Raw genomic sequence first — 14,519 nt, forward strand, 5'->3', positions numbered from 1 at the left:
TTATTTATGTAGGGTAACCAATTAATATTTTTGAAGGGCCACATTTGGGTCCTGGAAATTGTTCACAGTCCATCAAAATTACTGACGTCGGTAAAAACAAATAAACAAAAATGATAAATTACAACATTGGAACGTATAATCTTAATGGTTTTTATTTTTTTTTCTCGTTTGAGGATCAGGTAAAATTTGTCTGCGGGCCACCATTTGGTGACCTCTGCTATAAGCTATTTAAAGTTTAGAAGAGCGGAGTGGAGTGTACATCCGTACGCAGATACCTACCCCACCAAATAATTAATTAACTATACTTGTCAAAAATTTGATTTTTATAGATCGAATTACCCTGAATAATATTCTGCTACGGAATATGAAATTAAAAATATTTGTCGTCATTCAAAAGAGTAAAACACTTGATGTTGTTTTGTAACGACTTAAAATCATGCAAAAGAAAAATTTTCAAAATTGTCAGTTTTTTTTTTTCTGAAATATTGTGTGTCTTACATTAAACAGATCACTCCGTATTTATAATATGCATTATACTTATGTTAATCACATCAAACTAATTCGTCAGATACCACTTGTGGCTCACCCGATCTCGTTGTAGCATAAACGATGATGATAACGACTAGACAACCATTTCCATTTGACGTACCTACCTATAAATTATAATATACAAACAGTTACCGCTGAACCACTTTATAACGATACACGATATAATATACCTATACCTATTCTCTTATTTATTTATTGTTATTACATCGCGTACCGATGTTACACGCTTGAACGATGTAGTTTTTCGTGTGCAACAAACCGACACCTTTGGCACGCGAATATCACATTCTGTCTGTCTATACCTATAGAAGAAAACGTCAAAGATCCAAACAAACATGTCCCCCAGTCCTTGTAGTTCGCAAAACAATCGGCTGCCGGATATAACTGAGAGTGCAGGGGACACGCTGGTTTACGATCGCGAGATATTCAATATCGGAAGTTCTGACTTCATCCGTAAGTATATATTACATAAACCATAAACTTAACATGACTAAATAGCGCCGTACGGACCCTTAGAATAACCTTAAGACAGTGTACGATATGAATTTTATCTGAAGTGTGCGGTTTTTGGATTCAACGGCTCCAATACGAACGACGTCATGAACGTACGTATTATAGGTAAACATTTTTGGGCGCACATAAATTGCTTTCCATTTGAAAGCAAATCAAATTGCCTCGAATGGCCTCCTGTTAATTTTTTTCCAAAAGGTTACTTGACTAAAACATATTATATATAATATTCTAATAAATAGACCAACACGTCATATTTTTTAACATTATGGGAATCGATATAGTACAGGTACAACTATATCGATATATTAATTAATAATCTATGTATGCTATGGGAGACAATTCGAATAGAAACGTGGGTGTACTCGAATTGCCTCCGAAAACAACTCGGAGGCAATTCAAGCGAAAAAAGGTCATATAAAGTGCCCATTTTTTCAACCTGTGAACAGTGTCCGCTTCGTCTTTTCCACCATTGTGAGAGGTATCACAGATTGCGGTCAAAAGCGACTTTTTCTTTTTAAAATCTAGATTGCAGCCCGTACAGAGTAGATAAGAAATTCTGTTTTAAGTGGTTATTAAAACTTAATAAATATCCCGATTTCGTCTTATGTATTTTGATATAATTTATTATTATAATACAGCGCATTCAATATTTCACAATGATAAAGTATAATAGTAATGAATAGTACTGTCATAACATTGAACTGGCCTGGTTAGGCGACTATTAGGCGGCTAGGAGACTAAATCCTGTCAGTATATAGACGGAATCAGTGTCGGCCTGGGTACTTAAAGGGCCCCGGATGCATTTATTCAGGAGGACCCTAAAAAATGTTATTTCATAAAACTCCTAGTCCTAATGCCTTTTTTTTTATCATAAAATAAAAACATTTACATCATTATATGTTTATATGTATAGACTATTATAACTGTATAGGTATTTACTACTTCTAGTTTGCAGGAGATTGAATTTGAAGGTAAATAAATTTAGAAACATAAGAAACGATTGCACAAAAAATAAAATTGAATACTTATTCAATTTTTTGATTTTACTTGTAAAAATTATAAATTTTTATTAGAATTTTAATCAGAATTTTGAATCTTGATGTTGTTGTGAATCAACAATAATACGTCAATATCAGGTTCCATATTAATAAATGATAATATTGTTTCAAATATCATTCAAGTGATTGTAGTACTCAGTTCTTATATTATAAACATATTTCAGAAATATATTGTTATGGGAATTAAATGATTATCCGTTGCCATTCGTGTGTATGTAACTCTTGAGAGTTGAGTTGATACCGTTTTAGCAAATATCAATAAGTATCTATTCAGTACCTAGAGATACCTATATATTGTATATGTAGTATGAACACTAGCTATAGACTATGAAGTATTAAACGTTTTAAACGAAAAAATGACGAATATTTAGGTTTAATAAACCGTTCAATAATGGTCGATCATCACTCAAAACAATATCACCTCATGTATAATATATGCCTACATTATATTTTATTGTTTCGACGGTATTAACTATTAATTCTATTGAGAGATATCGCACATGTCTTTGGTCTTTTGTTGATTACGAGTCGTTGTGATTATAATATATTATAGTAGAGGTGGGTCGAACTGTTTTGAGTTCAAAAGTCAAACCTACAGTTTGAAAAAAAACAAAATCGTACCGAACTCGAACCGAACTCGAACCGAACTCGAACAAAAAGTTCAAAATTCTATAATTAATCTGAATTACAAAAAAAAAAATTATACTCGTCTAATATTTTGACATATTAGCAATAAGTGTATAACTAAAAAGTTGGATTCAACATTTAATTCAAAAGCTCGGGTTCAGTTTGGTACTAAAGAAAATGTTTGATACAGGTTGGGTTCGATGTTGAACGATTTGTTCGGTTCGATATACGGTTAAAAAGTTTGATTCACGGTCGGTTCAAAATACGCGATTACAAAGTTTGGTTTGAGACCGTATTTTTTTAATTCGACGATTCGACCTAATCATATATCACTGGTGTATTATATTATATGTATATTGTATACTGCCTATATAGATTTGATTGTGATCCATAACACGTCGTATATTATTATAGTGATAGACGAGGTGAACGAAAACGAGGAGAAAAATTTAAAGACTTATTGCAAACAAATAGCCGTCAAGACTAAATCGGCGTTCAAGCGCAAAAACATACCCAAACGGTTGCCGTTTCTGCAATGGTGGCCGACTTACGCGATGGGAGACTGTATCGGAGATCTTCTAGCTGGCATCACGGTCGGTCTAACGCTCATACCACAATCCATGTCATTCGCAGCTTTGGCCGGTCTACCACCTCAAGTAAGTGTATGACCATAACTGACCAGCGTGGAAATAAAAAATGTAATTGTCAAATTCACATTTTATACAATGTAAAAATCTATGTAAATTTAAACGAAAAATCAAATACCTATACTAATATACGAAAAGATTCCGTCAGAAAAAAAAAAATTTTCAGATTCAAAAATCAGTTTTCCCATACAACATAAAAAAATTCTAAAAATTAGTTTTAAGCTAATTTAAATTCGCAGATCTGGCGCATCACAGACATATCTGTGCCAGTGATAATAGTATTAAAAGTAGGTATAGTGTCTATATAATATTATAACAATAGGGGATTGTAAAACCAGTGTATCCAAATTGCATGCCAAACAAAAATAATAATAATAAAGGTGCGTATACAATCCATCGTTTTTTTTAAAAGTGAACATTCAAAATAACTATTTTATTATTTTGAATTTAAATTTAGTCAAATTTCTTGAGTTTAAAGTAAAACCACAACAATTTAAGTAAAATTATGCTAAGTAAAAATTACATGTACATAATAGTATAATGCATATTACTATAGCCTTTATAACGGACCATGGTATGCAACTTGAAAAAAACATTTTAACTTTAAGTGGTGGCATGCAATATTGCTGGCATCATGTTTATCGACGGAGGTATTATTCCTCTTCATATATATATATACTTACTTGTCATAGATGCAACTAGGTGGGATAACTTGGATAATAAGTCACGAAAAATGTTTTCTTCAATGAAATAAAAAATTATCAAACAACGAGTAAGTAGGTACATTGTAAGACTGTTTTTTCAAATTTGGCCAATGCTTAGATTTTTTATACCATTTAACAACTTTCGTTTTTCAAATGAAAACCTACCTTTTTTACTGCAAATTACTAAGCTGATCTTGTTCGTATAAATATAAATAATAATTTAAGTTATGATCCTTAAGTATATTTTAAAATTCCAACAGTCAAAAATTGAATAAATACATTGTGTATTACTTATTAAATGAAAAAATGGGGGTATGCATGGTTAGTACCTAAATGAAACCAAATTAATATTATACATGTACATTGGTATAAATTTATATAAATTATTACAAGCGATTTGCGAGTATGCCAACTTAGTAGAGGGGTGTATCAGAAATTTTCCACACAGATTGATGAAGAGAAAATGAGAGTGCTACAGCCACACCTCCGATCAAAAAAAAAAAAAAAAAAATGTGGTCCTAGTTGCGCCCATGTAATACCGGCCAAAGCACTTGCCCTTAATATTCTCCACTCGTTTCCAGTACGGTCTATATGGTTCGTTCGTCGGCAGTTTGATGTACGTCTTCCTCGGGACTTGCAAGGAAGTGCCCATGGGTCCGACGGCCATCGTGTCGCTAATGACGTACAACACGCTCCACGGACGCGGGCCAGTGTACGGAACGCTGCTGTGCTTCTTGACGGGAGTCATCCAACTGATCATGGGAATGGTGGGATTAGGTAAACTTCGATAACCTAGAATCGTGGACTATATTATATACATGCCGCGGTTCGAAGACGATCGCGATTTCTCATCGATTATTATTTCCGACGCGTCCCGTGTTACAGGTTTTTTGATCGATTTCATCTCTGGGCCGGTGAACGCGGGATTCACGTCGGCCGTCGCCATACTCATCGTCGTCTCCCAAGTCAAAGACATATTCGGCATACGCGCCGTGGGGTCCACACTGCTCGACATGGTTATATCCCTGTCCAAAGACATCGGTAATATTCGAGTGGGTGACATGGTCCTCGGATCGGTGTGCATCGTTGTGATTCTGTTGTTAAGAGTAAGTGTGAAAAAATCAAAATCATAATATACATTCCAAGTTCGAAATTACTTACAATATATATTATTGCCCATGAGGTGGTGAATGACACAAGCGCCAAAAAAAGATAAGAAAATAATAGGTCATATCGTACAAAAGCGCTACCCCCCCCCCTCCACAGATACTTGTGCGTGAATCATTCTCCAGATAATTGGTTTAGAACTAGACGATTCACAAAATCTAAACGTAGGTAGGTAAATTCTTAACTGACAAATTAATTATCCGATTACAATAGAGCGTTACAGTTTTTGTGTTATCTATAACATTATACTGTTAATACCACATACTATATTTTCATATTATTTTTTAGTGCTTAGTAAACATTTGCATTTCACCATTCACGTAGTCTATAGCAGTATAGCCTATAAGTACCGTAGTGAAAATTAATTTTACACAAACAATAACTACGAATAAAAGAGTCTTATACGTTTTGTTTAATGAACAAACATATAGATTTTCAAGATTATATTATACTATACGGTATGTAAATTATAGATGATTTTAAATATTTTTAAATATGATAAGTATTAATATCTATTGGTGCAAATTACACTTATTTTTTTATGTTAGTCGCTAATATCATAATATATTATAGATATAATTCTATCGGGAAATTGAATGGCGAGGTTAATTTTTGGCTAACCTCACTTATTCCTTATGAAATAGTCGATCGAAAATCGCGTTTTTCTGAAAAACGTTCCTTTTCCAGATGTACGTTTAAATCAAAATAATCTATTTCCAATTTCTTACAAAATTCACTTTTTCCTCGTATGTCAGCATTGGAGAAACAAATTGTTCATACCAAAATGTGCCATTTCCTTCATTTCTGAGCAAAACGTTATTTTTCCATTTTTTATCAAAAAGCACTTTTTTCTTTGTAATTGTAATACAAATTTAATAATTTGACTATCATTTTTTTTTCCATACGTACTTATTTTATATTGTCTCAATCTCATAAACAAAAAAAAAGCTATTATAATTTTAATAATTAAAATATAAAATTGTGCTCAGGGAAATTAAATTATATTTTTTTAAATTTATTTTATATTTAAAAAAATGTTTACATATCGTGCCTAACGTCAATAGCACTATATAAATCATAGATGACAAGATAAGTTTTGGAGAGAAAATCGCGGTGGCCTATCCATAGCTATTGTTATCAATGATAAAATCATTAAAATAAAAAATAAAGTTGTGAACTTTTTTAGCTTAATTTAAATTAGTATTATGTACCTAGTAATTTATTATATTTTAATTTAACTACCTACAATATTATTATGAAAAGATCATATAAAATGGTCATATAGGTGCTTACTCCAGTGCTTTATGCAAAATGACTGGAAAAAAAAACGTTTTGTTCAAAATTACTTTCTTTAAATTTAAAAATATACTAAAAAATTTTAAGGAGAAAACCTTCGATCTTAGAAATGTATTTATGATTTTTTTTTTCGATTTTTCAATATATCACAAGTTATCTAAGTCATTTAAAAATCAGAGAATTAAAAAATGAGCCGTCCTGAAAAATAAGAGAAATGGAAAAGGTCCGTTTTGAATTGTAACCCCTCATATATGTTTTTATATGTATTTTTTATAAAAAACATTTAAAAAAATATTAATAAAATTTTATTAATTTTTTTCTTTTAACGATTATGAAAATTTACTTAAATTTAAATTTTTTTTATTCGATTATCGTTATTGCGCTATGATGATATTTTATGGTTATTGCGATATTGATCTATTTACACTATTATTGAGATGTTAGCTCTGATCCACATGGCCCCGAAAACGATTGTGAACGGAATAAAGTTCAGCGAATCATCAACCGATCCATGTGGTTGATCGGCACACTTAGAAACTCGATCGTCATCATCGTCACCACGTTCATTGGATTCCTTTACGTGAATTCGTCTGGCCACGACGTGACATCTAATGAAATGCCACCGATACCATTTAAGGTGGTAGGTAAGTAAAGGTCACCAAAATGTACATTTCCGTTTTCCGTCAAGTCCGTTTACCGCCAGTACATGTTAATAGTATACACTTAGTACAGTATATAATAGTATATACTTCCATTTTCCGCCATAACAAATCTCAGTTTTTAGATTTTGGTCACCGCTGACCAATATGACTATATGTATACAAATATACAAAATAAATAATTATTTTTAGTTTTATTCACGTAAAAGCTGATGTATACAAGTGGAAGATAAGAATTAAATCATAAAAGCACTTTTTCTTGATTGTCACATATTATTTTATTGCCAATTAATCCTGCCTCTCTTTTATTTTAATGGAGAAAAAACACCGATCGCGAAAATATTACCTACGTGGTCTATAATATTATAACACACGAATTCTTACAATAATTAAGGGATTACCAAAATCTAAAAAAACTTTTAATTGTTTTGGCTGAAAACGTAAACGCATTATATCACTGCACTGGGTGGTAAACATGGAAAAAGGCCGATATTGGCGGAAAACGGCGACACGTGGCGAGAACCCTCGACGTCCAACACTGCTGTGGATGGTCGCGCTGGTCTCGGAATACCCTACAGACGACTTACACCCATAATTTTCCAGGCAAAATCCCGGCGGGTTTGCCGGATTTCGGTTTCCCGAAGTTTAGCGTCATGAGAGACAACGGGACCACAGTTGGATTCTTTGATATGGTCTCGGACATGGGTTCTGGCGTTATAGTCTTACCGATAATAGCGTTGATCGAAAACCTTTCAATATGCAAAACATTTTGTCAGTAACACCAAAGAACCAAATATTTGTTCACCACGAATTAATGAAATGTGTTTTTATTTTTCACATATTAGCTTTGGGAAAACCCGTTGATGCTACACAAGAGTTATTGGCAATTGGATTGTGCAATATAGGCAATTCGTTTTTTCACGCGTTCCCGGGCACAGGTTCCTTCTCTAGGAGTGCCGTAAATGCAGCCAGTGGCGTACGAACACCGATGGGAGGCTTATATTCTGGTGGGATACATTTTTTTTTTCCAAAAATCAATCGTATAATATTATCTTGTCTTTTCGCAGTATAATATTGTCGTTTTTATTTTTAGGAATTATGGTCATCGTTGCTTTATTATTCTGTACACCTTATTTTTACTATATACCGAAATCGGCTCTCGCGGCGATTATTATTGCTGCAGTAATATTCATGGTGGAAATTCGTGTTGTCAAACCAATTTATCGATCAAAAAGTAATATCATTATAGATTTGTTTACCTTAAATTGATGTAATTTGCACCATCCAATGTTCATTCAAATCGTTCATAATTCATTTATTGAAAATTATGTACTGTAACTATGTAAAATTGCGTATTATTCATACTAAAAAAAACAACTTAATGTAGGGGAAAAATCAAGGGTTAAGGTCAAAATCTTGGTCATTAGTCTCAAAACTGATAAACTGATGAACATTTAGATTGCCTTTTGATGCTTTTAAATATGCTCAGCATAACTATTGTTATTATTTGTAGATTCACCAAAATAATATGCTTGGGGTTTTAAAATGAATCTATTAGTGAAATGTTAAAATGTATAAAGGTGGGAACATTGTGTTTATGTGTTGGCAACGTATTAGTGGGTACCTACATGAACTATAGGTAATGACAATTCCCATACGAATAAATAAACCTTTAAATACGTATTGTTAATTATTATAATAACAATAAATTAAGATAAATTCTGCTTTTTGGTAGGATGGTCGTTAAAGACATTATATTTGAGTTAGTTTCGAAAAAAATTAACCAATAATGTCAATATGTGATTTACACGTATGTCGTACTATACCTTCCACATTCAAATGCACTTATCACTAAATTCTTTCAAATATATTTTGTAATAATGGTTAGGAATAAACATATAATGTTTGTTTTAGTACCTACCTACCTAATTATTTAACATGATGGATTTATGGAGTAGTAAAATTTAATTGCATATTGTTAAATTGTTTATGTAGGATCCTTGGTTGAGCAAAATGCAAAGGTAGCTACATGTTATTATGTTGACTATTACGTTTATATTAAAAAATATATGTTAAGAGGACGTCACACCACTCGAACCCAAATTTGTTGTCTATGTCGTACGTGTGTAAGACGGAGACAAAATGCGTTTACGCAGTCTGAGTAATAAAAATACCTATTATAAAATTGAATTGTGACAATATTTCCGAGGACAAGTCGTTGTGTTTTTTCTATTATATCCAATAAAACGTTGATTAAATCGTTTAGAAATAGCAAAAATGTCAACATTTTTAAATACTTCAACTTTTCAAAATTTAAATTTTTTAAAATAAACACAACGACTTGCCTTTGGAAATATTGTCACAATTCAGTTTTAGAATAGGAATTTTCACTCTAGAACCAAAATTCAGTGCGTTATACTCAGACTGCGTAAACGCGTTTTGTATATGTCGTACGTGGGTGTGACGTCCTCTTAAATATTTCATACAATATAATTTCTGTTCATCAAAACATAGTATGGTTTATTAAGGTTTTGAGTACCGTATATTTTAACATATATTCTCAAATTTGCATGCATAAATTCTTTATCTTTTTGAGCAGCGAAAAAAATCTTTAATTTTCAATTGAAAAAAATGATTAACAATAACATTGTAAATTATAAATATATAATAAAATATCCAAATGTAGGCTGACCTACCTCATATCCGCTTAAAACAGATTTTCGGATGAAATAAATTATCATAGAATTTAACACACTCACATCGACCTACTCAACGTGAAATATACTCGATAACTTCTATACAGCTACAGCAGACTGATTTTCCAGGTTTTTTTATTTACAATGGCGACTTTGTAATATCTAGTTTAATATTGTTTTTTAAAATTTTAACGATCGTTTTGGAAAATTGTAATACTTTTTACCTGGCATTATAATAATAGTTTTTTTTTTTCACTTATTCATTTAGAAAGCGATCTGATTCCCGGTTTAGGAACTTTTTTTGCCTGCCTGTTACTACACATGGAAATAGGGATTCTGATTGGCGTCGGCCTGAATTTGATATCGATTTTATACCACGCTGCGAGACCTAAACTTTCAATTAGAGTGAACACGGTAAGGGGTGATCAAATTGTTTTATATTCAGCTAATGTACGAATGTCGTATTACAATCATTTGTATCTTTAGTATGACCGAAAACAATAGTATAGAATGTTTTGATGTACACGATATTTATAATTGTTATAGACTAGGAACGGTATCAATTATCTGATGATGACACCAGACAGATGCTTGATATTTCCATCAGTGGATTATGTGAGAAATATTATCATTAAGCACAGCTTAAAACAGAATTTACCGGTAGTCATTGATTGTTCGCATATTTACGGAGCAGATTTTACTGCCGCCAAGGTTTTTATCAATTCCCATTCACTCTCCCCCACCCTCCCTTTTCTATTATGACATGTATTAAACATTGATAAACACGTATCGTTTTCAGGTCATAGAATTGTTAACCATAGACTTTTCGCGGAGAGGACAGTTGTTATTTTTTTACAACCTGAAACCAAGCCTGGTCACTGTTTTTGAGGGAGTTCGTCCAAAAGACTTTAACATACGATTATTCTACGAGAGTCAAGATATCGATCAACTGTTGAACAAACACATGATAGTAAACAGCACTCCAGATGATCGAGATTTATCTGAATAACTTCAATATAAGATCGTTTTCTACATTCCATACCGAAACAGACATTTTGATTGATAATTATTTAAAACAAAATAAAAGTATTTTGCTACGTTAAACATAATATATTGATATAATGTGGTACAGCAAGCTATGCTAACCCGTAATTACCACCCACTCCTATGGGATTTATCCCTCTCCTAGTCTCCTACGCAAGAAAAGTAAAATTGATTGAAATCAAATATTTTGCATTTTTAATTGTCGATTTCAGTTTTACAGTACCTAAGATAGTAAGATCTAAATATTTTGTATTATGAATAAATAATTTAAAGCGGTTTAGGAAAAATCGTAATTTTCCGTCTAAATAGGTAACCAATTTTGTAAACATTTTAATTTCAACACATGTAAAATAATGTGCCCGCGTATTTAAGAGATTTTTTTAATTGCTATAAGAAAAACTTACGGGGTCCTGGTACTGAATTTTCTAGTTTTTTGACCGAGTAACAAAAATAAAATCAACATAAATCGAAAAAATTGTATAAATGACAAATGTCTAAATTAGTTACCTAACCCCAAAAAGGACAACAATTATATAATTTCTAAACTATGATATACTTCTCTAGATATTTGCTGAAAATGTCAAGCCTCTATACGGTTATTCCTTTTTGAATTATAACTAAACAGATTTGGTCAAAAACTCAAAATCATGACAGACATAGATATTATTTAAGGAAGGTACATAAAAAACAAACACACACGCTCACACATCATTGAAAAACCAATGCATTATTCTCTCTCTACTCGGAACCTAAAGCCTAAAATTATTTGTACTGTGGTCAGTACAAATAATACACTTCATTAATTAAATAGATAATTCATATAAATTTATTATTCAACTATGGCTTATACAGAGCGTATACCTACGCCATGTTATAGGTTATCCTGTTGTATTTCAATTTTTTTTTTTTGTTATTGCTGTACCAGGTACCTATTACCTTAAACTTGTCAGTTTTCTATGATTCCTACGATACCTATTTTCGTTAGTAATTAGTGATTTTTTCAACACTTTAACTTGATCCTCTACCTACTTCAGACATTTTAGAATTATATAAAATCAACAATTATGTAACAATAATAAATCAAAAACTAAATAAATTGTTTTCCGTTCCATAAATGCATTGTTTCGAAACAAAAATGTCCTGCACGACTACGGTTCCACCACATGGTAAGTGGGTGTACTAACCTAACCATCCATTGATAGAAAGTGTCAATTTAATTGGAATATTTGGATTCAGTCAGGTATACACCAGAATTTGTTTTTGAAATCCATATTTTTATGTTGAAAATATGAAGAGTGGGCCACCGCGTTTTTGTATTTGCCCTGTACAAGGTTAACACAGAAATACGAAAAATCTGCGTGGTGGCTCTGTATATAGTTCATACATTATTATTACGATGAAAAATATTCATTTAGAATAGGTACAGCTATAGGACTGAGTATTAAAAATGTACAGTAAAATTATTACTTATGGTACCCATTTTTATTTGTCTTGATAACAATATACCACGAAGGCGAGTATAAAGTTCGGAAAGATTTTGCGGCCACTGAACTTTTTAAGGGTTGTCTTCGAGAGACAGTCTTTTTTTGATAAAGAAAGATAACTTTATAAGAAAACTTGTATTATATTTTAAAATCTTAGATTTAAAAAGGAAAATTGTTAGGAATTTCTTACTCAAAATAATTTGCACATTTTCGTGATTTTTACGCTTTTTGTCAAAATTCGAACTTTAAATGCTTATAAAAAAAAATAGTGATTATATATTTTGAATATTTTTAATCTGTCATTGTCACAATATATTATAGAAGCCTTGTATTACATTTTCAAGCTTTTTTTATCCAACGAATAACATTTTGTAGAAAAAAAAAAACTACCAAAATTGGATACTGAATATTTCCTTAAACAGTCCAAAACAAGTGAAAATATTTTGAAAAATGTATCGTGTATAGAAAATGATAATATAAACATTCAGTGAAAATGTCATGTACCTACAGTTATTTGTCTTAGAGTTACACCAAAAACCAAGATATTGTCAAAAACCGAATTTGCGTAAAAATTACCGTTTTACCTTATTTTTTTTTTGTTTTTCCCAGCGCTTGTTCCTTATGCACCAACTAGATTCACTTTCCCATCAAACAAGATACGGAAGTTGAAAATTGAATCATTATTTCAACTATACTAGTCGTGTACACGGACACAAAAAAAACACATATTTTTGTAAAATCAATACATTCATCGCTCCGCTCAGAATCTAAAATATGTTCAACGATCATGGTCATATGTTTGACGTAAATCGAGTGCGTCCTAGTTATTTAGAGCTACCCACGAGGACGTAACTGGCTTACGCCCCAAAAGTATTTAGTTGTTATTATTTTTTTGTCACGCCTGCACCAAAGTTTGGTTTTCGACCACAGTTGAAGCGTTCGAAAGCGTCCTTTTTCCGTCCAGCGGGCGGTAAAGTGGAAATCCCCAAAGTGCCGGGCGGAAAAGAGGAAATCCCCAAAAGGGGGGGGGGCGGCCGCCCTGCACAATCAGAAACTAAAATGTATACCTACCACGGTCCTTACAAAACATAAACTTTTGGTTACATCTTAAATCTATATAGTATAAACTCCTTGCATGACGCATAAACATTTAAACATAATATTTAATTTACACTGTTCCTAGATAAGTGCGTCGAACGATGCGTTAGTAAGATTATTTCACGCAATTTGTATAATAATCTTATCAGTTACAATAATAAAATATACAAAGTGAAAATTGTAATTTTGAAATAAAATAAAATGTCTTCCATGAAATCGTTTTTGTAGAATAGTCTATAATTGTTGCATAGATCCCCGCATAACCTTTTCCATGAACGCAGGGGCGTGACAAAAAATAGTATGTGTGGATCACTTCCCGCCCTTGCCACACAATATACTATTGCTTCCTCCCATTTTATAAGCTTGGATGAATGTAATAATTTTTATAATAACTGTTTACATTTTAACAATCATAGCCGATCGTCAGACCTATATATCTTAAAAGTTTTTAGCAGTTCTTAAACAGGTACCTAGAGCTGCGGTCCGAGAACGCACTCGATCAATCGAATATAATTTGCTGATAACACAGACGCACTTGGGCTATGAAAAAGGTAAAAATTAAAATCGAGACGCAATCGGGGCAAGACTTTGAATTCTCTATTATTATTATTATTATTATTATTATTATTATTACGTTGACGACTTGACGTTGACGTAAAATTTAATGTCAAACACGTGTAAAATGTTTTGTGTGTAGGTATGTTAGCATGTGGCTTCGGGTAATCCAGTGCAATCTTCATCCATTTGGTGGAGCATCGAGGGCGAGTTGTCGAAATATTGTCTTGGAACACTTTCTATCAGTCCACTGTAAGGCTTCTTTCGCACTATCAATTTCTTTTGGCATCCGTCAAAATGAACTGATCACGTATTTGGGACTTGACCAGGTTAAACTAACCTGATAAACGTTTCACTAGGGTCTAGGTAGATTGTTTTCTAAACTCAATGGAACGTTCAAATAGCCTCAAAGGTATCCTGCG

The 14,519-nt window shown here is 32.2% G+C and overlaps 1 pseudogene; it reads left to right on the forward strand.

The window, feature by feature from the left end:
* Positions 1–635: 635 nt before the first annotated feature.
* Positions 636–11,019, forward strand: LOC132939126 (sodium-independent sulfate anion transporter-like; annotated as a pseudogene).
* Positions 11,020–14,519: the final 3,500 nt, after the last annotated feature.

This window comes from Metopolophium dirhodum, chromosome 2 (assembly GCF_019925205.1).
Source record: "Metopolophium dirhodum isolate CAU chromosome 2, ASM1992520v1, whole genome shotgun sequence".
NCBI lineage: Eukaryota > Metazoa > Arthropoda > Insecta > Hemiptera > Aphididae > Metopolophium > Metopolophium dirhodum.